Source organism: Ictidomys tridecemlineatus, chromosome 8 (assembly GCF_052094955.1).
Source record: "Ictidomys tridecemlineatus isolate mIctTri1 chromosome 8, mIctTri1.hap1, whole genome shotgun sequence".
Lineage (NCBI taxonomy): Eukaryota > Metazoa > Chordata > Mammalia > Rodentia > Sciuridae > Ictidomys > Ictidomys tridecemlineatus.
Genome location: NC_135484.1, coordinates 73,865,019 through 73,887,795, shown reverse-complemented (window position 1 = coordinate 73,887,795; position 22,777 = coordinate 73,865,019). Strand labels below are relative to the sequence as shown.

The window sequence follows — 22,777 nt, the reverse complement described above, 5'->3', positions numbered from 1 at the left end:
GTTGTCAGGGGAATTATAGAGGGAGTGATAAGGAAAAAAAAAGAGCATAAAACAAAAATAAAAGTGCTGAAGGTTTGAATTGTTAATCACAAGATTTCAGAGTCATAAAATTGATGGTTTTTGTTTTGTTTTGTTTTTTGTTTTTGAGTTCTGAAGTTTCTACTTAATGGGAGTTGTCTAGCCATTAACCTTGACCCTCTGGTCTTTCTCATATGTCATCTTTCCAGCACTATCCTTCGTTTACATGTATTTCTTAAAGGTACTTAGAAGATCACAAAGTGAATAACGCTATTTGGGGGCAATTGAGATAGATAAGTCTGTGGAATCTTCCTGAACTCAGTATTTTTGGGATTCAAGGAGCTGGTACATGTGGTTTTTGCAGACATAGCTCAGAAAAGAGACAGACTCCTGGGGATGGAACAGGGTTACAGGGTCCTAGAGCAGCTCCAGGCTTGTAGCTTGGGCTGTGGCATTGTGAAATATCCTGTGTGCCCAGAAGCTATTCTTTGTTCCAGATATGAACCTGGAGTTCTTATCTTCCCAGCTTCTCATCCACTTTATTAATGGATTTATGGTGATGAAAACGTGGTGCAGATCTGGAAATTAATAAACAAATAAATAACATTTGAATGAAACTAAAGATGATTCAAGCCAATAACAGAAAAGAAAAAGACTTCATAAAATGCTTAAAGCAGACCAAGATAAAGAACAGAAAATGTTGCAGTTCACAGCTTGAAATGGCATTCGGCTCTAGAAATGAGCTTAATTTAAACTTTGATACACACCATCAAACTCAACACTTCCAAACCCTGTGATGTATTAGTTGCATTATGTGTTTAGTGAAAAGTAGATACACTCAATTGCCCCATGATGACTAGAAAGGCTGCATGTCAGAGCAGAGAAGTGGCAGAGATGAATGCATTAACTTTAAAAGCACCAAAGTGGTGGAGTCTAAACAAATCACAGATGACTTCGGTGACAATGTTAAGTTGTTTTTCAAGTACATAATAAATGATAAGGGTTTTGTTTTAAACTACTAGTTTCTAGGAGTCACATCTGTAAAGAGAATTTATTGCTCAGCAGCAGGGCAAAGATTTTTGAAACATTTAGAAATAACACAGTCCCTAAACTACTCTGAAAGCATGGTTATTTGATAGCACTGAAATCACTTGGAGTGTTTTTTAATCGTCCTGGGAGACATAATATAAACTGTCATTCTGGCTGCCACTATTTGTTTAGGCAAGTTACTTTACCTCCGTTTTCACTTCTGTGAAATGAGAAGCATCTTCAAGTGAACTCAGGGGTCCATCAAACCATCCTATGTTCCTGGGTATTTACTCAACAGGCATGCTCACTGGCTTGTAGAATCTTTCTCAGCTGTTTGACCTGTAGAGTTCAGGATAACATGGTAGCAAGTGTTAAATGGAAGTTCCTGACTTCTTCCCAACCTCATAACAAAAGCTGAAAAGATGTGGTGATGGAGCAGAGAAAGTGGAGATTGTTGATTGTCCTCACCCTCTCATTTTGCCTACTCACTTGACCTGGGAGTGAAAACAAATCACTCCAACTCTCATTGACTGGTGGCTTAATTTAGAGTTGTTCCCCTAGATATAATGCATTCACTGGCACAATTAGAACAATCCTTTGCCACTTTTAAATGTTATTATTAGATTTTCATAGCCCTAAAGTCAGAGAATATCAGATACAGCTACATTTAGGGTTCAGACATGTACATGCTGCCTTGGTGCTGCATCAGCTCTTTGATTGCTGTAGTTTTCCACAGGAAGCTAGAGTATTCTGTTATCCCATGAGATGTATCATGACTTAGATAAAATCATGTTGCTCAGATCTGGTAGAAAAGAAGTAGCTGTTTCCAGGAAGATTTCCCTAGAGCTTGTAAGGTACATGCATCCAGAGTGTGTTTCGGGGTATAACACTCAATTTTATGAGAATTCAAGGGCATACCACTTGAGAAGAGTTCCCTGGCTTAGAGTTATTGGAATGTATTGGAATATCATCACCAAAGTGAAATATAAGTCATTACATCTTACACTTCTTAACCTAAGAAAGAGGCACACAGTCTTAGTGAATCTTCTATTTTGGAAGCTATGGATTCTACTTTCTATAATGCATTGGTGCTTTTCTGACTCACTTTTTAAGGACACAAACTTTGAGTGTGATTCAAGCATGAGAAGGCTTTGCAGTTTCTCCAGGTTGTAGTACAAAGGTTCTTCCCTTATGATTCAGTGAAGTTAATGTCCATCAAAATGCCTGAGGGTAAGTGGACACACTGTATGAATCCTATGGCAGGTCCAAATAGGAGAATCACAGCACACAGTTTTAGGGTTTTAGAACAAAGTAAGTCATGCTTTCTTCAGAAAATATTTTCTTGATATTTTTGTGCTCAATCTTGGGATAGAACTTGACCTAAATTTGCTGTCTCATGGGGAGTTCTCTAAGATCACTTCATTTTTTGGTTTTCAGTTACAGATGACTTTTTAAATCTTGTTACCATCTCAAAATGGATTGCTACAAATTACAAATCCATTAGGATGTGGCTCTGAAGGTTGGTGGGCAAGAAACATCTACCTGATGGGAAGAACTTTGAGTAGATATATCTGAGTGTCCTCTTTACCTTCAAAGCAATAGCTGGAGATATGAATGGTGGGTGATGGTTAATGGTTTTTCTGAATTGTTAGGGACATGAGAGGAACAATTAATGGAGGATGACTAACAAGAAAGCTAGAGAAAGATGATAGCTGATTAACCTCTCTGAATGGCTCAAGAGAGTGAGGATGTCATGAATGTTCACCAAAATATCCCCTTTGCAGAGGAGGCTCTCAGTCGCTGGAGGAAAAGACAATCCATTCTTTGTATTTCTTTTAGTGACATTTCCCACCCACCCCAGTGCTTATTCATTTGAATCTAGATGGTAGTTGACTGAGTAGGATGTTGTGCATAGACTCAACCACTTGGACTCCCTCATAATGTCTTTGGGAAAACAATTTTCAAAAAAATCTACTTTTGACCAAAATGATTAATGTAATAATTAAGGGGAAAAAAAGGTTACTGCTGGTAATGCATATTACTAAAGCCAAGGCTTAGTATTTTTATGTCCACTGTTAGCAGTTCAAGTAACTTCAAGTAGGTTTTACCACTGAGGTCTAGAGCTATTTAGGAATGCAGATTTGGATGAGTGTGTTAGGTTAAGAAATGAGGACAAAGAAATATGGAATTGGAAATAGGTGAACAAGCTCAATATGTTTTATGGGTCTGTGGCAGAAATGAGGAATTAGGCATTTCTGTTTTCTTGCTCAGTTATATGTACATTTATTTTTGTTAAAGAAGCCTTTATGTACACTAGATTTTTCTCACTGTCCCCTCCCTCTTAGACTTTTGGTTGCTAGCTCCATTACAGCCTTCATATCCTCCATGCCTATGGCCAACAATCTTTCAAATACCTAAAATCTCTTGCTCTGTCCACTGTCTCTCTACTTGTATTTAATGTACCACGTCAGGGAGTGAAGTCTAGCTTTATGAAAGGTAACAAAAGGGAAGTGGCTGGATATCACAGATGTTTGGTATGAGAGAGTTAATTCCTGAAGGTGAAAACTTTGACCAAAGGAAGATATTTGACAAAAGAGGTCCAAGCAAATAAATAACACTATGTTTCTTAGTTCTTAGAATTATCTCTTACTTATAATTGATATATAACATTTGTACATATTTATAAATTACAATGTGATATTTTGACTCATATGGGTCATGATAACTCTAGGTAATTAGTATATTTGTCACCTTAAAACTTTTACTATTTCTTGTGATGACTACTTGTAAAATTCTCTCTTCTATTTTGAGACATACAAAACACTATTGTTAAGTATCTTTATATGGCTGTGCCATAGAATGCCAAAACAGATTCCTCCTATCCAGCTGTACTTTGTACCCACTGACAGACCAGATGAATGATAAAGAAGATGTGGCATATGTACACAATGGAATGCTGCTGGCCACAACAAAGCATGAAATCCTGCCATTTAAGACTGTATGGATGAACCTGGAGGACATTATGTTAAATAAAATAAATCAGGTACAGAAAGACAAATACCATGTGATCTCACTCCTGAGTGGAATCTAAACATGCTGATCTCATAGCAGTTGAAAAAAGAATAGTGGTTACCAAAATCTGGGGAGATTTGCAAGGAGGAGAGAAGGGGAGAGATTAGTCAACCTGTATTGCTTTTCATTCTTTCTCCCCTTTCCCTCACTCTTAGTAACCAAGGGATCAAACCTCTCAAATGAAGTACTACAGAATGAAATACACTTTCTTCTTTTTTTTCTCCTCTTGTTACTGGTGATTGAACCCATGGGCACTTTTATCATTGAGCCACATCCCCAGTCCTTTTTTATTTTTTATTTTGAGACAGGGTCTTGCTAAGTTGCTGAGTGTCTGGCTAAGTAGCAGTCCACCTACCTCAGTCTCCTGAATTGCACCACCACGCCCTGCTGAAATACTTCATCTAAATCATCAGCATTTTGTTAAGGCCTTCTATCTTATTGATGATGAGTATCAATTTGTAAAATTAGAATTGGCATCACCATTTCCAGACCTAAAGTTGTTTAATGTCTTAAATGCAGGTGCAAAGCAAATGTGTTATCCATATATTTCATTTTCATGTTTGACTCGAGCCTACATTAGAACACAATATGTAAAATGTATTAGGGGACTTGTGACATGCATTTTGTTAAGGCCTCCTATCTTATTGATGATGAGTGTCACTTTGTAAAATTAGAATTGGCATCACCCTCTCTAGACCCAAAGTTGCTTAATGTCTTATGAACTAGAAAGAGTTCCACATTAATGACCTACAGATGAGGGACAGAGGTGTCAAAATTAGGTGATGAAGAAAAAAACTTTTTAAAGAGGGGAAATCTACATGCAGAAATTTTATCACTTAACTATTACCATGGTTTAATATCAAACATCTATCAGTACAAAGAGTATTTAAAAAGTGGTTTTGATCATTCTTTGGAGTTTATAACATTTTAATAATAAAATCAAACAATTTTAATACACATTTTTGCTACACTGAGTTGTGTCTCTCCAAGTTCATCTATAGGCCTCGTCCACAGAGAGATGAGGTTCCACAACAAATGCAGGTGCAAACAATTACCACTATATTCGATTCTAAGCATTTGCTGGCACTTAAATGCCCTGATCAGTGAACAGCCTTCCAGACAGATCCTATTCAATTCATTTTGTAGCTACTTTGAAAGATGAGGTCTGGAGTTCAGTGTATGATAAGCTCAGAGGACCCTGGGATGCCCTAGACTCCCTCCTGGCATTGGAACCAGGTGGGGAGAGATGTGCACATGTCACTCTGTGGCAAAAGTGCCTAGCAAAGACTCCATGAAATCTTCAGCTTATTCCTGGTAAAGGCTTAAGAAAGCAGATGATTAATTTGCTCAAAAATAGAAAGATGGATGGATGGGTGGATCTATATTTTAGAAGAAGGAAAGAAGTGAAGTAGGGTGATTTGTTTTCCTTTTCAAAAATTTCCCTTATTTATAGTATACCTCTCTGAAGTTGAAATTGTTCAATGGATAATCTACTGTTTAGAGAAAAGAGTGTTGTGATATATACGTTTAGACCATATTAAATGAACAGATAAGGAAGGATGTTATCAAGTGGTAACATTTTCTACCATTTCTTCTATCCTCTAAGCTCCTCAAAATTGGTTTTTATTTTTGTTCTTATTTGAAAAGAGAAACCTATTTTCCTAGATTGACTTGTTATATGCAGAAAAAGATGCAGTGCAAAGCATTGGAGATTTTATGCCTCTCTTCACCAAGAGAAAACTATTATATGCTTTCATAGAATGTAAGTGGAGGAAACATCATTACCCGCACATGACTGTGTGTATTGAAGGAATGTTGTCTTCTTTCTATGGTCTTTAAAGTGCACTCTTATCAAATAAGATTAAATAACAAGAGAATAGGCAAAACATACACAGGTCTTGGAAAAACAGAGGGTTTTGTTGTTGTTGAAAAGTTACATTAGGTTAACCCCAGCCTACACTTAACCCTGTGTAGCACACAACATAGAACTTAACATCCCAAATTCGACACCCTGGGGCTGCTGCCATACATAACAACCCATTCTCATGACCTTCACAAATATCAATCTCTCCAATCCTCTTCATTAGAATTGTATTCCATTTGAGAAAATGTGATATGCAGACAAGAAATATTTGATTTTCCTTTTATTGTTCTGATAAGGACTTCACAGGTAAAGCTGAAAAATCAGTCAGAGCTGCCTATCAAAAAGACACTTCTGTCAAATGATTTTAACATTTTGTAGTATGACACAAAATTCCTATTTTAATAGTATTGTCACTGAGTCATATCACCAACTACAGACATGTAATTGGTTCAGTTATGAGTCATCAGTCCACGAGTTAAAGATCTTATCTGATGGATTAGATCTAGTAAGAAGAGAATGAGTGTATGTATGTGTGTGTGTGTGTGTGTGTGTGTGTGTGTGTGTGTGTGAATAGACTTTATCGTTAAGAGAAGTTTTAGTTTGACAGCAGAAGGTAGTACAGAAATTTCCCATATACACTTGACCCTGTCACATCTAAAATTTCCCCCATTGTCCTCCTCCTCTAAATAGTGGTCCATTTGTTACAATTGATGAGCCTGCATTGATAGTGTAATCACTTGAAATTCATAGTTTAAGGTTTATTGTTGGGGATGAACATTCTGTGGGTTTGACACCATTATAGTGTCATACAAAGTAGTTTCACTGTCCCTAAACATCTTCTGTGTTTGGCCTATTTATCCCTGTGCCCTCCTAACCTTGGAAACCACTGGTCTTTTTATTATCTCCATAATTTTATAATCTCCAGAATGTTGCATAGCTGGAATCATACAGTATGTGGTCTTTTCAGATTGACTTTTTTCACTTCATAATATGCATTTTAGATTCCTCCATGTCTTTCCATGGCTTAGTAGCCATGGAGGAATAATATCATTTTTCTGAATATACAAGTTTATTTATTCATTCACCTACTGAAAGGCACCTTGATTGGCTTCCAAATTTGGCAATAAGGAATAAATCCACTATAAACATTTGACTCTGTTGGAAAAATGCTAAGAAGTACAATCAATTAGGTGGTAAGGGCATTCTTGGTTTTGTAGGAAACCTTCATATTGTCCTCCAGACTAGCTGTACCATTTTACATCCTTGCTATAATGAATGGAATTCCTGTTGGGTCTACATCAGGTATTGTTAGTGTTCTGGATTTTGGCCATTCTAATATATATGTAGTGGTCTCTTATTATTGTTTTAATTTATTTCTGATAACAAATGGTGTGGGCCATCTTTATGCGTACTTAGTCATCATCTGTTATATCTTCTTTTGGGCATCTGTTATGATCTTTGACCCATTTTAAACTCATTGTTTCTTTTCTTATTGTTGAGTTTTCAGAGTTCTTTGCATACTTTAGAAAATAGTCTTTTATCACATATTTATTTTGCAAATATTTTATGCCAGCCTGTGACTTGTCTTTTCATCCTTTTAAAAGTGTCTTTCTCAGAGCAGAAATTTTAATTTTAATGAAGTTCATTTTACCAATTTTTTCTTTGATGGATCATACCTTTGCTGTTATATCTATACTTAGGGTTTGATGGAATGCTCCTGTGGAATAGTGGAGTTTAAGCAGAACTAGAGAATGATTTTCTTGAAGACTTGTGTCTCTATTGATGTTTTACTATCTCAACTTTGAGATTTTCAATGGGTATCTTTTTGCTCAAGGGTTAATGTCAATGTTAATTGTCTTGTAGCTCTCAAAACAATGAGAGTATTGGTAATCCATGAAAACTCTTCTGTGAGGAAACATCATTGGTATTATAATTCTGTTAAAATTGTTTGAAGTTAATTTTCCAGAATATGTTTCCTCATAAATGTGGATTCTCACCCACTTCAATCTGTTTCCTCATTGGCTTATTAATAAAAATGATTTTCTATTTCAATACTGTAAAATTTATCTTCTTAATTCCTGTGTTATAACACATTGAATTTATTTTATTTCAAAAGCGATAAATAATTCACAACATTAAGTACTATTCATTTCACAGCATCCCAAATTTCACATGATATTGCAATTATCAAATCATCCTTGAGGGATCACCTTAATATTAATTATTATGATTATTATTATAGTTCTGAAGTCTCTAGGAAGGTTTTTCTCATATAAAAAATTAAGAAATTAGAAACAAGTATAGATAGAGAACATCTAGCACATGGAATTTCCTGGGCCCTTCTGGCTTCATCCCTTGAGACCTGCTCATCCACTCATCTTTGCTTTTAATACCACTGTCACCTTAGAGGTATTGCTGCCACTTCCATAATTACCAATTCAGCCCTCTGAATAAAACTCCTCTTCTATCTTGTTTGTTAAACTCTGCTTCTATCTGGTTTGTTAAACCCTACAGAAACTTTTCTCCAAGTTCATCAGGAGCTTCAGATAATTGACCCTTCTAATTTTTCTTACTGCATTATTTTCTATTCTTATCCAACCTAGATTTCATTGACAATAATTTCAACCACTTTATACCAATATCCTAAACTTCTGTGCCCTTCTTTCTGTCACCTTGTCTGGTAAAAACAAAATCTTGTATGAAACTAACTCTGCTTTCTCTGGGTCTAAAGAAAAGTCACTAAATTGTTTAGGTTGTGGCCTATATTAACTAATGATCAGTTTTGGAAAGGGGTGCTTATCCACTTTTGATTTCCATGAAAAGGGATTATTTATCTTAACATTCCTTAGTTATTCTGTCCTCCCCAAAACAACAGGATTGCCTTTGATAAGAAAGCAGGAAGAAAGAATGGCTCCTGGTGCAGTCTTTCCTTCTCTCCTTTCCTGTTGCAATTTGTGCAACTGCTGAGAACATACATTCTGCTCTGCTCCAAGCTGTAAAAATTTCAGGACACTCTGAACCTTTGTAAAAGGGAAAATATTTTAGAGCATAGAATAGCATGATACCTGAGGGTGCCGGTTCCCAGAATGCTATGAAGAAAGGCCTTTTAAAGTTCCAGTGGCAAGGTCTATACTACAAGCAACTTGAGAACACTCTGAGCCTTTATTACTGAAAGTCCCTTCCACTCCCCTGAGGTTGCACATTGCTCGTATCCCAAATCTAGGCTACTATTCATTCAAGATAAGGTAGAAGATATATATATATATATATATATATATATATATATATATATATATATATATAAAAAACTTCATACAGAGACTACTTGGAATTACTGAGGAGATTTCTCCAGAAGATATGAAGGAAGAAAATATAGGTTGAAAAAGTGATTTGGTGTCCCTTACAGAACACAATGAGTAGAAGTAAAAAGTATGGTGATATCATTTGCTTAACTGTTGTTTGATATTTTATTGTTTTAAACAACTTTTATACACATTATGATTTGATTCTGAGGTATTCTCCAAAAGCTTCTGTGTAAATGCAGGAATGTTTGGAGGTGAAATGATTAAATTGTGAGAACTGTAATCTAATCAGTCCATCCTAGTTTGAAGAGACTAACTGGTGGTGACTATAGGCAAGCAGGACATGGATGGAGGAGGTGCATCACTGGGGGTAAGTCCTGGGTTCAACTTTCCAGTGACCTCTCTTTCCTGCCCGCCCTGCTTCCTGGCTACCACACAACAAGCTGCTTTCCTCTTTCCTGTCCTTTGCCTTGCCTCACCTTGCGCCCAGATCACTGATGCTATAGACCATGGACTAAGCCTCTGGAACTACAAGCCAGAATAAATTTTCCCTCCTCTAAGTTATTCTTGTCAGGTATTTTGGCCACAGTAAAGAAAAGCTGACTAACACCACACATCATCTGCTTTAAGTCTCATGTGATATGCCTTGTAATAGAAAATGGATTACTGCCAAAATTGCCAGTGATGAAAGTGAATCTTGGCAGGTTGTTCTTGCTAATGGTCATTCAAGTTGCAATTGAATTATATTTCAGATCAACGAGTTAGACCATGTACTTCATTCCTCCAAACCACGCTATTCTTTGCAAACCTAAGATGTGCTATCAGGCTTGACTAATAGGGATCTAAAATCTGAGTGGTATAGTAAGAAAAAACATTTTTGAGGCTGGGCGCGGTGGCGAATGCCTGTAATCTTAGCAGCTCCTGAGGCTGAGCAGGAGGATCGTGAGTTCAAAGTCAGCCTCAGCAAAAACGAGGCACTAAAGAACTCAGTGAGATGCTGCCTCTGAATAAAAATACAAAATAGGGCTGGGGATGTGGCTCAATGGTCCAGTGCCCCTGAGTTCAATCCCTTGTACTTCCCCCACCCCAAAATATTTGAGAACAAATATTATTAAAAAGAGTGAGTGATCAAGTCAATGCTCAATGTGATATTTTGGCCTTTTAAAAGATCCTTGAAGGGTGACTCCATTGATTTGAGGGAGTAAGTTGCTTTTAAATTAAAGATTTTAGAACACATTTGAGCAGATTCAAAAAATTCTTCCATCTGATAAAAACATCCCTCCTCCAGTTGGCCTGCAGAGTTATTATTATGCATAATTTATATTTCTCTAGGGGATTTTTCTATTTATTGCTCTTAATTATTTGCTTTTCAAGTGCCACGATAGATTCCCTAGGGAAGCCCTCAAGAGAAGGAAGTTGTCACGCTGGGGAAGCATCAGCCTGATGGCTCACTGGTACGAAAGCCACTGTCTGCGGGTGACAGCAATTACCCTTCATTAGCCCAGCAGAGCTGGTGGAGGAAAGTTCTCCTTAATGGGCACTTGACATAGGTATTAACTTTGTCTTTTCAAGAGAAAAAAAACTTCTTTGGGGGAGGGTGTACAAAAAAATGGAAGTGGAAAAACATGCAAAGAGAGTTTCAAGCTGTTTATTATTTCTTTCTTTGTATTAAATAAAATTTCATTAGCTAGCCTTGGAAAGAACAATGTGGGCACTGATTAGAGGAATAGTTTGGAAATCCTGAAGTCTGGGTTCTGTTATAGGGGGATGCCATTAACCCACCAGGATTTTTATGCCTTGGAGTTTTCATTTGTGAAATAGTGTGGGAGGAGTAATGATTAGAAATTGGACCCAGTTTTGGAAGGCTTAGTTCAGTATCAAGGAACTGGGACTGAACAAAAAAAGATTTTCACTACAGGAAAGGAAAATGCCTTGAAGCAATGTACTCAGGCAAACTAGGTTAAATCCATAATCTCCGCAATCATGCTTTTAGCACTCAGTGAAAGCTGGTCAAGACTCAAAGTTCTCTTGAATCGTAGGATCCAAATACTGGTGAGCAATGCAGCCAGCTGCTATAGCTCTGGGGTGCATTCTGGGGTGTGATGGTTTGGGGGCGGAGGTTCTGAGATGCAAAGAGGGCACCAGTCTGGGTTGTGTAGGATTAGTAACTGGCACTCACTGGCATGTCATTTGGGGGCTTCCAGACCGTTCCTGCTAGTGGCTTCCTGGTTGTTAAATATTTTTAGTTCTTTAGTCTAGACTTGGATGTGACTTTAAAGATGGAGGTATTTACTAACTGACTATGTGAACTTAATGTCTTTGAACTTGTTTTATTGAAATTGTACATAGTTGTATGAAGTGTCCGTGTGGTGTCTGAACTAGATCAAACTGTTCTGGAGTTCCCCTTATAGTCAGGAGTGTTTGATAACCTGGGGATCCACAATTGGGAGCATATGATTACAAGCATCAAGCCTTTAACTTTCACAAGCAAGCACCATAGCTAACAAGGCAACAGGCTACCAGTAATCTCAGATTCAATATGGTGATCCAAACACCAAGTGTTTTTACACCACGGAATATTCCTCAATTGTTGCTCTGATGAACCTGAAAAGTCAAGCTCATAATTATAAGATAGTAAGCAATTTGAATACAACATGACTATATTGCTCTACAAATCCAGAATAAGGTACATGAAAGATTGACCTGGTACTTTCATTCATTAAAACCAATAGGTTATTATGCTGGTGGGCTCATATATTGTTTTGAGAAGCACAACATATTAGTATGGTCAGAAAGGAATGGGAAGTTGATGGCAGTACAGCTCTAAAATTAACTTGAATCATTACATTAGATGCTGTTGCTATTGACAAAACCAAATCCAACTTGATTGGTTTGGGAAGGACTACAGAGTCTTAAAATGCATATTTAGATAACTATTCTAGCAGCAAAGTAGTGTGTGTGTGTGTGTGTGTGTGTGTGTGTGTGTGTGTGTGTGTGTGCATATATACCCACTGACAAATGAATTAATTCTAATTTTCCTCATTATATAAATTGTGCTATCACATCTCTACTGAAAGATAAAGCTTGATGTGTGTGTGTGTGTGTGTGTGTGTGTGTGTGTGTGTGTGTGTTTAAAATAAGTAAAAGATCTTGGTTTGGAACACTCAGGTCACTGGCTTATGAAGACAAGCTGAACTGCTATTTATCACTCCTGCTGATAAGCATGCAATACTTGGCTTAGAAATAAAACAATTATTGGCTTTAAGATTCTGGAAGCAGGCCCCAGGAGTTGAGCACTAAAGTGGAAAAAAAAAAAAGTCAAGGTCTAAGCTTATCCCCGGGGCATGAGAACACAGATGAACTTCCCTTGATATATGGAGCTTTGCCTCTGCAGAGATGCTTCAGGTGAGCTCCACTCTCTGTAGTTTACAGCTACATTTCCCCAGTCACCAGCTGGGTGGGAGAGAAGCCATTTGGTGCCAGTAGGAAGCAGTGCCAGATAATATGTAGGGCTGCCAATTAGCTCAGTGCAAAAGGCCAGGAGTACACTTCTTCCCTTCCAGCATTTGGTGATTGGCTCACTTCCAGATTGAATGCCCCTAAGCAGGAAGCAGGAAGACTTCCTTAGCTTTGGGGCGTTATAAATAGCAGTTGGAAATATTTGATCTATAATATTATATGAATGATTTTTGGCACATCCTGGACTACTCTAAGTTGTACATTTTGTGAGCAACAAACACCATTTAACCTAGAAATATAAAGAAAAAACATGGCTAAAATTATGATTATAATATGATGGAGTGCCAGGGATAGTCCTGACATGAGAATTCATTGTCTGCAATTTTGGGTGGGAGCAGTTAGAAGGTTGCTTCTTAGGCAGGATGGTAGATAACAGATCTTCAAGAAAGAGAAAAAGCTGGAAGTAGATTCCAATTCAGGACTAGGGAGCCACTAGCAATGCCAAGCTCTTATACCAAATGGAGCTCTTCAGGAGAAAGCAAAAATGCTCATTTACTCAACTGATATTTATTAAGTGTCTACTGTATAAAAGGCACTATGGCAATAGTTGTTACCAAAATAGACTAAAACTTTGTCTTAATTCTTTTTTATATTCCAATGGGATGCAATCAACATAAGAGAAATATTATTGAGAGGCAGTGTTGCATATTATAATGAGAACGGATTTTGGAATCAGGCAGGCTCTGTTTTAAACCCTGGCTTTATCACTTTCTAGAGATGTGACTGGAATAGTTTTAAAACCCTCTCCATTTTAATTTTCTCATCAATTAACTAGGGCTAATTCTGTTTTGCATAGTTGTTCCAAAAATTGGAACAATAATGTATGTAAAGTTCTCACCCACCTAACAACACAGGCAAGGCTCTACACAGGTAATTTGTATTATCATTGTTGGAAGATGGTATTATTTCAAGACAGAGAGAAGGAAGAGTTAGTACTCATCCTTTTGTTTTTTCTTTTGCATTGCTTCTTACTTGGAATATTTAGAAAAAAATTGACCTTACTCCCATTGGATCTGTTTTACTTCCCTGAATCCATTTTCTAATTTGTAGCCAAAAAAGCTCACTAGTGCCAAATCTGATCATGTCACTTCACTTTTTTTAAAAAAATAACAGTAATGGGAATTGAACCCAGAAGTGCTTTACCACTGAGCCACAACTCCAGTCTTTTTTTATTTTTTATTTTCATACTGATTCTCACTCAGTTGCTGCTCCTAGCCTTGAACTTGCACTTCTCCTGTCTCAGCCTCCCAAGGACCTGGGATTACAGGCATGCCTGGCTATGTCATTGCTTTTTGTTGACCAATTTAAAGGATTCTCTGAACAAGAAATAAAGTTTGAATTCTTCAGCATAGTTAAAAAGTTTTTCATTCACTGGGATGTGCCTACTCTGCATTTTCCCTTCTTACCACACAATGTCCTCTAACTTTGTACATCATTCCTGTCCAACCAAACCCTCCCATTCCACATCTGCACACCTGGATTACCTAGTTATAGAGAATCTGCTCTGCTTCATAAGCCATTGGAAATCCTGAGCATTTCTCTACACATACCTTAGACAACATATCCTTCAGGGAATCCTCCCTTACACCTAAGGATATGACCTGGGCACATATAAAAACAGACACCAATGAGACAGACACCAATGGCAAAAATGTTTGGAAACCTCTGCCTTTTGTGGTGGTTACCTTTCTTGATCTGTGTGTCCTATTAGGACATTTTTATGTTATAGAATTCTTTGGAAATCAGTGAAAAGTTTTTGTCCCACACTCTAGAACAAATTTGCTCTTGTATATTAAATATTCATGAGCCCCTACAACCCACCTGTGGATCCCCTAGAGTAAGAACATCTAGCATGGTCTTTGACATAGGCTGAATGAATGATTGATTGATTGGATGGATGGGAAGCTTAACGTGTCAGGTTTTACATCTTCCAGAATTTTCAAAGGAAATTAGAATACTGGAAATAGATCTTCAGAAGGAAGAAAATTGTTAGTTCTTTGTGAAAAGAAGAAAATGGAGATTTAATGCTAAATTTGAGAGAACTGGGAGTCTAATTAATACCATTTCTTATTTTGGGTTCTGAACCAATGCAGAGCAGACCCAAGAGACCATATAGGAACAAAACATTTCTTCTACCATTGGTGTGAATGTAATGGACAAAAGCTGAAAGTGGACTCTGGGTAGTTGTGAGACTCTGGTTATTGCATGGGCAATGGGAGGAATTGAAGAGCCATAACCTTGCTTAGACATAGAAGGAGAAGCACAAAATACATTAGGGGGAATGGAAGCATTGGAGAGCCATGGCCTTGCTTAGTCATAGAACAAGAAGCAAAAAATAGGTCATGGCAGACAAATTGACACGTGAGTAGTGATCACTAATTCACACCAACCCAGAGGTGAAATGTCAACCCAATGGTGTTAGCCTCTTACTGGTTTCTCTCAGAACGTCTTTCATTTCTTCCACAGGGACAGGAAGTAGCACACTAGATGTTTCTCTTCCTTAAGAGGGTACAAATATTAGAAGTTCTTAATATTAGGGCCTAGGCTAAAACTCAGGGAAAGGAAGAGATTACATTTATGCCTACTTATTTTTATTGTCCTTGTTCTTCTCTCTGTCAATGAACTCACAGTCTTAAATCTCAACCTGAGGATTCAAAGAGGTCTGAAGAACACATACACAGAAGTCAGGATGAAAATAGATGCACCTTGGGAAGAGGCTCAAACAAATCCCATATTCTCAGAGGTTTCTCTCTTCTCTTTCTGCCTCTGTTTCACCATTTCTCTGTCTCCCTCCCTTTGGTCACCCTGTAACTATCCCCACTGATATATTCATTATGAGACACATTGCCCACAAGACTTCCCCTATTGGTACAAGACAGGCAGGTTCCCCCACATCACCAGCACGGGGGCAGTTTAGTCTCTGTAACACCTTGCCTTTGCTTGCAAAAGATATTACCTATTTCAGTTGCAAATGCTACTTATGGAGTTGCTTGAAGAGCAGAGAATCTTGTTGTTTCATTGGTTAGGTTTATTTATTCATTTGCTATTACCAGTGAAAGGATTTCATTTGTCATTCTGATTGCTTTTATCTTTAATTTCTTGAAAGGATGATGACTTCTATTTCCATTATTAGAAACAATTCTTCATCTGTGATGAATTACCATTTCAGGTCAAATCCTTCCCCTGTCAATTAATTATACTTTGTTGTAAATACCAAGCATGAGATTTTTTTTCTCCACATGAGGAAAGAGAGGGATAGAAAGGGGTTTGTCTAAAATGTCATTTTCAAAATTACTGATAAACAAGCTTAAATATCTCCCTTAGAGGCCACTGGGCGGGTAGTTGATTCCTCCCAACCCGTTCCGGTTCAATGATTCAGGTACTTATTTGGAGGTAGGAGGAGTGGTTATAGGAGGTTGAAGAAGATTCAGAGAAATTGTGCTGTGCTGTGATTCAAGGCAGTGCTTATGATTACCACTTAAACAATCTTATTTCCTTACCTAATGTCTATGCTTTGTTTCTAGTGTTCAACAACAGAAAAAAAAATCAGTAGATATAGAAAAATATGGCACCTGTTCTTTCAGAATGAGAAATAACTTAAATTGGGAAGGAGAGACTAAGAATCTAATGAGAGACTAAGAACTAAGGATCCACAGAAGCACCAGAGCCCCCAAACTGACCCAAATCATGGGCCTTTTGGAATCAGAAATATGAAATGGCTCTTTGTAACTCTTGGGCAACTAGAGTCAAGATAAAAGTAGCAGAGTTGCCTTTTGCAGGCCATCCTCAGAAGCAATTCATCTCAGGAGACCCAGTTAGATATGTGAGCTAGAGGCCCACAGGTGTAAATGCATGAGACAGACAAGTGCACTGGTAGATGCCAGAAATAACAGGAAAGGTGGAGGCTGTCAGGGAGCTCATGCCTTGTGTGGAGAGAGGAATCAGTCCGTCCCCATGGTAGCCATGTGAGACAATGAGCCGTGCCGTGTGAAAGCTTCCAAGATTTTAAAGAAGCCAGAAATCTTGATTTGCTGTGAAATCTCTCAATTTCTAAATTTTAACTAATTTAAAAATTTTAAATATTGTACAGGGGAGAAAAAACATTTCTATGGTTTGCATTTAGCCCACAGGCCACCAGTTGTCATCTCTGCTCTGCGGTGAGGTACTGCTGAGGTTTTTTGAAGCAAGAGAAGTGACATTTATTCTTTCATTACTCCATTAAATATCTATCTGTTGATTCCTTGTTCTAAAGTACTAGAAATTATATAGTACTAGTTCTAGCAGGGGAGGTCATGATATATAGGAAAAGAAATAAGTATGTGACATAAGAAGTGTTATGGAGGAGATAAATCAGGCAAAGGGGATAGAGAAGTTGTGAGGGTGCTGTCTTAAATATCGTGGGCAAATGTCTCTCTAGTCAGAGTAGAATTTATCAAAACAGATACTCAGATATACAAGACAAGTTGTGTCGGGTAGGGGAGAAGAGATTGATGAAATGGGGGAAACTCCAGGCAGAATGCAAAGGCCTAAGGCAAAATTATGCTCGAGTGCATTGCATATGGAAGGCCAAGGTGGCTGGAGGAAAGTAAGGAAAGAATAGCACTAACAAGTCAAAGTCAGAGAAACAGCAAGCAGCCATAACCTGGGCCACAGAGGGCTGCTTTAAATGCTTCTCATCCTTCAAGGTCCATTTCAAAGGAGGGCAGTTGGAAACCATTTGGAAAAATATCAGTAGCTGTTGGAACTTAATGATGGGTTTATGTAATACAAGAGGATTTGCTGCATCTGCTACTTTTGTATAAATTAAGTAGTTTTGAAAACATAATTAAAAAAAAATTTCCTGCTCAAGTTACATGTTTTCCTTTCCTATTCTAGTTGTTTCTCTGAACTTCCCAAATGTCTCATACTCTGAATACCTCAAACAAATGGTGCCTTGATTTTATAATTTATCTTGAGTCTTTTTTAATTAATTAATTTATAAATACCTGAAAATCAGGACTGATAGTTAACAGACAGACATGAGGGTTGGAATCATAAGGTGAAGAGAATAAGTCTATAAATTGGGCCCACTGTGCTGACCCCCACATACTTTTTTTAGAAAAGCAATTTACCTGCAGCTCTGCCTGGCTTCATTCCTCTGCAAACAGTCTGTTAGCTGCAGGAGAAATGCAGGCCCAAAATGCTCATAAGAACAATGTTACCCTTGGGGAAGGGAGTTGTGATCCTTATACAGACCTAGTTCCAGAACTCAAGTACATAAGGATACTATCCCTAACCATAAAATCTGTTAAATACAGGTTCCAATTAAAACTGGTCAGCATGGGCCCAAATGATCTAGATTGTCCTGGATCTTTACCATGCACAGTGAGAACTTTGAAAGTCTGATGTCATCCTGCTGTCAATCAAAAGTCAAGAGGTAGACCTGGACAGGACTCTGGAAACTCCTCTGGCAACTCCAATAAAACTGAGGGGCAGGAAGTGTGCAATGTCATTCTCCTCTCTGAGAGGACCCACTCTCTCCCTTGAGAGTGTCCCCTTTCGCTAGCCTCTCTAATAAACTCATACCTTCTACTCTGAGTCACAAAATCTTGCTGGTGTGATTGCAAGAACTGGTGAGAAAGGATCACTGTGGCTTCCTTATCTCTGTGGTGAGCTCTTGCCCTGTAACAAGGACCGTGGTTAACATTTCTTTTGACTTAGCATTTAGCACATTGCCAGACACAGACATTTGCTCAATAAATATTAACTGATGGATAAGCTCATCAAATATTTGAGAGGTTACTTTATGCCCCCACAGTGTGATATATAAGGGTGAGAGAAAACATACATACCAAGATATGGTTCTTCTAGTCCAGGAACTTCCAATAATCAGATAGACACTGATGTTACAGGTCAGAATGCAGGAAATTTGTTAGGATGGATATAGAAAGTGGTAAAAGAGAAATCCAAGGGTCAGATATGCAGAAAAAACACTCATTATTCTATGTAAAACTGCTCAATTCTTCTTTGCAGGTTATACCTGCTAGTTACCAGATTTAAGAAAAATGAAACAAAAAAACACTTTTATTCTAGTATTATGACCTTAATTTAATAAAGAAATAAAGGTTTAATAGTTTTTTCATGCCATAGTCAACATAGTTTGTGTTGTAGAGGATTTTTTGTTGTTCTTGCTTTTTTTGTTGTTGTTTTTAAATTCTCTCTCTACTGCCAAAGGAAGAGTTATGCTAGATGAAGTCAAACAGATAAAGACTTTTTCTAAGATTATTACAGTGAAGGTGGTGGAGGGAGATTAGAATTAGACCTGGACTCAGCTCCACTGAAAAAGATAAAGGAGAGTGGGAGGTTTTTTTGTTTTGTTTTGTTTTGTTTTGTGGGTGCAGGGGATGGGTTCCCAGCCCTTTTTTGTATTTTATTGGGAGACAGGGTCTTGCTGAGTTGCTTAGGGCCTCACTTAGTTGCTGAGGCTGGCTTTGAACTCACATTCCTCCTGCCTCAGCCTCCCAAGCTGCTGGGAGTTCAGGTGAGTGCCACTGCACTTGGCAAATGAAAGCTTTTTTTTTTTTTTTTTAAGTCCCAGAGTGAAAGAAAGCATACAGGTAATCTATGTTTTGCTCAAATGACAAATATTTTTTTTCATATCTTTGTAACAGGAGGGAATTTTACAACTTGGAGCAAAGCACCTATCCAAGTTAGTCTCCCATCCTCCCACAGAACATGGAAATGTGTTGTTATTTCAAAAAGATGGTTCCCAAGTCCTTGAGAAAGACATTCCTGGGTTATTAAACTGGCAAGAGGTTTAAAAACAAAACAACAGCAACAAAAAACTGCCCTTTTAATGGGGAAAAAATTTATAAAGGCAACTGTTGTTAAGTAAATGCTCTAAGTAAAAGCAATCAGGGTCTAAACTCAGGAAGAAGGTTATATGAAATTTATTGGTGCTAAAGAGAATGTCAGGGTTGTCTTGGTCTCTAGCTTCTCTCCATAATGGCATCTGGAGCTATGGATAGCTGGGTGGTTTGCATTATCTGGTTGAGAAGATGTGTTCCTCAAATCTACTTGGGGACATCATAGAATGTCTGATTCCTCAGATTCCTTGTCTGTCTAGCTGCTGCTAATCCTGCTGACTCTTTGGTTGAAGTATGTATTGACATAATGTGTAGTCTGTTCTTACACTTAGCTTTTTAATAGTCTTTAGCAATGGTTCTCAACACTGGGCAATATCCCCTTCTCACCCTCCCCACCCAGGGTGGAAATGATGGACCACAGGCATGCACATGTAAGAAGATCTTCCATGAGTACAAACATGAATTAAGACAAAACTCTTTGTTTTCAAAGATCTTTTTCAATACATGTATAACATTTCTTTCTTTTTATGCAATAAAAGTGTGGATGAACTATCCATCCTAATTCTATCTCCATCACCTTCATTTCTTCTCTTCTGTCTCCTTTCTTCTTACAAAAGTCTGGAGCTGGTTGCACCAGGTCTCTCTTTAACTTCTCTTAATGTTCTCATCTTTCTTTGGGGCAGGAAGACTCAGGATCTGACATGCACGGGATAAAGGAACAAAGTCCACAGGGGAGACTGCTCCATTTTTCTCTCTTTGACCTATTTTTTAAGCTGTATTAGTCAGCTTTCCATTGCTATGACAAATACCTAAGATAATTACCTTATAAAGCAGAAAGCAGAAAGATGTATTCTGGCTTATGGTTTTCAGAAGTTCTAGTCAATGATCTGGTGAACTTATTGCTTTAAGCCTCTGAGGGTGCTGGATGACACTGTAGTATTATGGTTTAGATTTAAAATGTCCCCCAAAGACCAGGAGCTAAAGAACAAGTTGGAGAAATTAGGTCACTGGAGTATGTCTTTGAAGGATGTGTAATCCCTGGCCATTTCTCTTTGTCTCTCTCTCTCTCTTTTTGGAAATGAGCAGCTTGGTTCATCTACACCATCCTTTTCCTGCTGTTCTGCCTCATCACAATCCCACAGTGCTGGGGCCAAGAAACTGTGGACTGAAATTTCCTAAACAAATTTTCCTCCCTTCCTTGTTTTCCTCAGGTATTTTGTCACAGTGATGGAAAGCTGGCTAACACAGATTGGGAATGTGGGCAGAGGAAACGTCTCATCTCTACCAGGAAGCAAACAAGCAATAAATAAATAAATAAATAATAAAAATAAACCACCAGTGCCTCACAATCTCTATGAGGGTACCTCCTCTCGTGGCATAAGGGTGTCCCTCGAGGCCCCGCCTCCTAAGTTTCCACCACCTCTAAATAGCACCAGCCTGGAGATCAAGTCTTTAACATATGGGCCTTTAGGAGACATTGAACATAACAACTGTAGGATAAATTTATTTGCTCTGGAACTTTTATTTCAAGTCCTTCAAGTCAAGGTTTGGCCTCAGAATATCATAAGACAGTAAGATTTAAGAAGAGAGTTAAAATGTATCAGTTTAATTTTTGCAAAATGGGATTCCCCATTGTTGATGGTCTACTTTACTTCCATTTGCAAAGTTACTAAGGAACTGTATCCTGATATAAGTGAACTTCAAGCTAAAATAAAGGGAATAGAAAAAATAAGGAAGTTTGAGTATGGACTGAATAAGGAAGAAAATTCTAGAGGGAGATAAAAGAATAAGATTCAAAATCTGAAAATAACTGTGGAGTCAAAGAATGACAATTATCTCTAGGAGAGTTTAAAATTGTATGGCTTGAGATAATGATGTAATTTCTTAGCTATATTCCTCAGCTAGTGAATCAGTTCTAGTTTTCATTCTAGAAAACCCATGTGGTGGTATGTAAGAAAAGTAGTAACTAAGATTAGCATCATCTTCGAACATAGGAGCCCTAAATTTGAATGTGAGATAACTTAAGTTTTCAAAAAAGTTGCTCTAAGTTATTTATCTTCCCTCTCTCTCTCCCTCTTGCTCTCACGTTCTCTCCCTCCTTCACTCCCCGACTCCTTTCATCTCCTTCTTTCTTCTCCTACACTGTTCTTCACACCTATCCTTCCAAATAAGCCCTGACAGTAGATAATCAAAATATATGCAAAGCATCAATGTATATAGGAAGTTTTTTCATAAACCTGTTCTTGAGACCCTAAAATAAAGGGACTGTGGAAATGTGTACACAGAACGAACGGGAAACTCCAGGTGTGAATTTCTTAAATAGCTTAGAGTCACCACAGAGGGGCACATGGAGTCTGCCAGGCTCTCCATCTCTGCAAATACTACATGACTCAGTTATTCATATCATGTTTCTCTTCAAGATGTCTTTAGTGTATAGGGGTGTTTTAGTCAGTTTTTTGCTGCTGTGTCTGAAAGACCTGAGCAGCACAATTGTAGGGGAGGAAAAGTTTATTTAAGGGTTCACAGTTTCAGAGGTCTCCATTCCTCAGGATTCCACGTGAGACAGGAACAACATGGTGGAAGACTGTGTCGGGAAGCAGCTCACATGGTAATCAGCAAGCACACACACACACACACACACACACACACACACACACAGAGAGAGAGAGACAGACAGACAGACAGACAGACAGACAGACAGACACTACTGGCCAGATACCAATATATACCCCAAAGTTATGCCCCAATTTCCACCTCCTCCAGCCACTCAGTTACCACTCAGTTAATCCTTATCAGGGGATTAATTCATTGATTGGGTTAAGACTCTTCCCACACGATCATTTCTCCCCTGAACCATCTTGCATTGTCTCACACGTGAGCTTTTGTGAGACACCTCACATCCAAATCATAGCAAGGGGACAATAAAAAGTAAACCAGTACTTTTATTTAAATGTTATCTCGTAAAGACAGGCAGCACAGATAACCTTTTCCGGAGTAATTCCATCCTAATGTACTTCTCACAGAAGGCAAAGCCTTCCCTTCATCCAAATCACTTGACCAAATAGGCTTATATTTATTTCCCTAAAAGTTATTTATTGTCCATTGAAAAAAAAAAAGAAACAAGTGGA

General features: G+C 38.0%; 1 long non-coding RNA gene across 1 annotated transcript; it reads left to right on the top strand.

The window, feature by feature from the left end:
• Nucleotides 1-11,213: 11,213 nt before the first annotated feature.
• LOC144365874 (uncharacterized) lies at nt 11,214-20,981 on the top strand. The gene is made up of 2 exons (XR_013424605.1): nt 11,214-11,337; nt 20,861-20,981. It is a non-coding gene; the product is annotated as an uncharacterized LOC144365874 (long non-coding RNA).
• Nucleotides 20,982-22,777: the final 1,796 nt, after the last annotated feature.